The sequence below is a fragment of the Eucalyptus grandis genome, chromosome 9 (genome assembly GCF_016545825.1).
Source record: "Eucalyptus grandis isolate ANBG69807.140 chromosome 9, ASM1654582v1, whole genome shotgun sequence".
NCBI classification, from domain to species: domain Eukaryota; kingdom Viridiplantae; phylum Streptophyta; class Magnoliopsida; order Myrtales; family Myrtaceae; genus Eucalyptus; species Eucalyptus grandis.
The window spans coordinates 10,485,904-10,489,993 of NC_052620.1; positions in this window are offsets into that span (position 1 = coordinate 10,485,904).

Genomic DNA, 4,090 nt, shown 5'->3' on the forward strand with positions numbered 1-4,090 from the left:
ATCGGCCTGCAAAACCGGTGAGTTTACTCACTAAACCTTGCTTAGGAGGTTTATGATGCTTAAGGGGTGATTAGATTAAGTTAAGTGTGATTAGTATAATTGTTAGCTTGTTTAGTTAAATTAAGTTAGTTAGATTAGTTAATTAGGTGGTTAGAGATTGTAGTTAGTTAGTTTATTATGGCCTCGTAGTTAGAATGGTTAAAATAATTTAATTAGTCAAATAGGTGGTTAGATTAGTATTATTAAGCATAAGTATGTATTTATTGATTTAATTTGCATTTAATTAATTATTTTTTCTATTTATTTAATTATTTATTATTTTATGAAAATTATACTAGGATAGATTGTAGCAGGAATTTCGTACTGATTGCAGTGGTGTGCTTAGTTTGTGCAATTGATTGTTAAATTGTCCAATTGAATGGTGATTGTGATTTTTGATTAATTACTTCAAAATTGTGAAATTTTGATATTTAATTAGAAAATACTAAGTGTCGGGTTTCGATCCTGAAATTTTTTTTTAAGTACTATATCAAATAATGATATTTTAAAAGGAAGGATGTCAATTTTTAAAGTTTGATCTGACCGTGTATCCACACATGATTATTTTCAACGGGTGTTTTTAATACAAAGAAAATAGGCCAAGCACATTATCTTAATTGATACATTTGAATGCAAAGCACAATCTCATTGGCCGAGATTGATTGATCGTGTGACGGTTAAGTGAACCCATCCCCGATGTGTGTCGGTAGGACGATGCCCCTATATGGGATGCCCCGGACAATAGATGCTGGTCACAGTAGATTTTGGACTGATATTCCTTCGGGAATGCTATCTTCGATGTGTGTCGGTGGATGTTGCTGTGCTCAAGGGGGGGACGAAGCCTAGCTATGCTAGAGGATCGATGTGCATCGTGTTGGAGAAATCTTCTTGCAGTTTTTTGAAGTTGACAAAACGTTTCCATTAGTCTAGTCTGAAGGCTTGCAGACTCTGCTATTTAAAGTCTGAAGACCTCCGGACAGCCAGACTCAAGACTCAAAGTCTATCCTCATTGACAGTCTCTAATCCGTTGAAGAAAGGTTATCCGAATCGGATGTTTCGTTAAGGATTTAACCTTATCAACTGGAGAAGATCTCGTGGCTGGAAAAGACATAACGGAGTCCTTTGATTGATCGAAGATTGACTCGATAATTGAAGATCCGGTGATTGTCTAAATATTATTGGAAGGTTCTACTTATGGAAACCGAGATCCTGATTGTATGGGCGAACATGATTGATGGGCTATCAACACGTTCCTTTAATAGCTCGAACAATCTTCCTAATTGATTCCGTCCAACGGGTAGATTGGAGGAATTCCTTTGGTAAGTGCCAACGAGTATGATGGCATAAAGGAGTATATAAGGAAGACGGTCTTAGTTGTTCAAGGAGTGCGCGATAGAAGAATTCCAAAGTTTGAAACTCCTTTTTGTTTAGACAATTCATTTGAGCGAATACTTTGTATACAAAAGAGAGTCTATATTTGTGAGAAATCTTGAGGAGGTGTGGTAGAACATCTACATTGTGGAATCAAGGCAAAGTTGTGCTGTAACTTCTCTTTTGTTCATAGTGGAATCCAGCCAATAGGCATCAAGTGAAGAAGAGTGGATGTAGGCTTGATATAAGCCGAACCACTATAAACCGCGTGTTCAATTTTCTCTTCTCTCAGTCTTACTTTGATTATTGTTTGTCTCAAATCCATCAATTGTCTAGTATTGTGCAATTATCGAAGAAAAATCTTTTATATACCTATTCACCCCCCTCTAGGTACTCATACTAGCAATATCAATTGGTATCAGAGCCTGTGTACTCACTTTGTTTGAAGTGTTTTACTTCAGAGTTAAAGATCCATGGCTAGTATGTTGGCTCCAAGGCTGGTAGAAGGGCAAAGCAATACTAGATCACCCTACTTTGATGGAAAGGATTACAACATCTGGAAGAACAAGATGAAAGCTTTCCTACGATCAAAGGATCCTCTGGAATGGGACGTTGTAGAAAAAAGAATTACTCCTACCACCGCATCGCCCTCGAAAGAGGGAAAGAAACTGTTGAGACCAGCGGAATGACTCGGAAGAGATAATCAAGAGACAAGCACTGGATGCAAAAGCAATTTACTCCTTCTATTGTGCTTTGTCACAAACTGAATATAATAGAATATCTTCTTGTGTTACAGCAAAAGAAGTTTGGGACATATTGCATATCACCTATGAAGGAACAGATTGAGTGAAGGAAACAAGAATCAACATTCTTCTCGGTCAATACGAAGCCTTCAGAATGAAACCAAGAGAATCTATAATTGACATGTTTAGTCGTTTTACAGATATTGTGAATGGTCTTGAAAATCAAGGTCAACCAATTTCTGATCCCATGAAGGTAAACAAGCTACTGCGTGGACTCTCCAAGGATTGGAATCACATAAAGACTTCGATAAGAGAGACGCAAAGAATTATGCCACTATCTGTCGACGAGCTGATTGGAACTCTTCAGTCTTATGAAGTGAAACGGATCAATGAAGATGAAGATCCAAAAGGTAAGAAATCCATTGCATTAAAATCAAATGATGATTCCGATGATACAGATTTTGAAGATAATATGGACGATGAGGAGCTTGCTCTCATGATAAGAAGATTCAAAAAACTGAATAGAAAAGGAAGAAGGTTCAACTCAAAGAAACAAAGCTTTCAAAGACAGCAGACCAAGTCTGTTGATGATGAGGAACCAAACAAATATGTAGTCTGCTTTGAATGTAAGAAAAAGGGACACATCAGACCCAACTGTCATCTTCTAAGGATGATGAAAGGAAAATCTGAAAGATATTGAAAAGCTCTCAAAGCTGAAACCTGGAGTGATACAGAGTGTGAAGAAAGTGATGATGATTATGCCAATCTATGTCTGATGGCACAATCAGACTCAGACTCTGGATCAGACTCAGACAGTGAATTTGAGGCAAGTAATTTTAAAATTTCTGTCAAAGTTTCTAAATACATTGATGAACTGTGTTTTAGTCTTAAGACTTCTCTCAAAAGAATTTCCGATCTAAAAAAGGAAGACTCAGCTCTAAAACAAAAGGAAAACGATTTAGAAGAAAGAGTTAAAAGTCTAGACTTGACTGTTTCCACTCTTAAAGAAAATGAAGATAATCTTTTAAAAGAAAATGCTTTTTTAAAAACTGACTTATAAAATATTTCAAAGAAATTTTCAATAGGGTCTGAAAAACTTGAAAAAATTCTTTCGCTCAAAGATCTTACTTCAATAAGTCCGGTCTAGGTATGACAGCGAAACAATTCCCTTGATTGATTTTCCTAAAGTAAAAGAAAGAATTAAGAAAAGACTCTCGAGAGAGGCTTACAAAAATCATTTCAAGAAAGTTTTTGTAAAATCTGTAGGAAGAAATGCTCTTAGATGTTCAAAGTGCAACAGTCCGGATCACTTTAAAAAGAGTGTCCTATGGTTTGGAAACCTGTTAAGAAAATATAGGCTAATACCGCTATGTTACTAACACCAAAGGAATCCAGTCTTTGAGAAGATCTCCTCTCATCATGTCTACAGAACCAGAAATCCTCGAAGCACCAGTGTCCTTAACACCTTCGTCTTCATCCTCAACACCTCTTAAGTTTCGTATCTCTAATGCTTCTAAGATAGACTATCTTTATGAAGTCTCTCTTAGTGATGAAACCAAGATTTCTGAAACCCAACTTCCTCTCATGAACCCTTATTCGCTTTATAAAACCAACCTCGTCATTTTCACCTATTCGTTCCATCCGCCAACTTATCCACCAAACCCCAAAGCAAGTAAAGGAGTACGTTCAGTCCTCCAAATTCGACCAGCATCCTATTCCTGCTACTGAAAAGGAGTATTTTGTCACTCTCCAGATCCCTCCAGAATTTCCCAGACAATGGGCTCAACAGGGATACACCCATGTCCATTATGGAGCTGTTCGTCTTGCTCTAACCTTCCACGGTCGAAAAGGTTTGCCAGTTGTGGCAAGAATAGCTTTGCTAGACACTGTTTTCTGAATACCAAAGCATGCTTGCATTGGTACTGGTTTCAAACTAC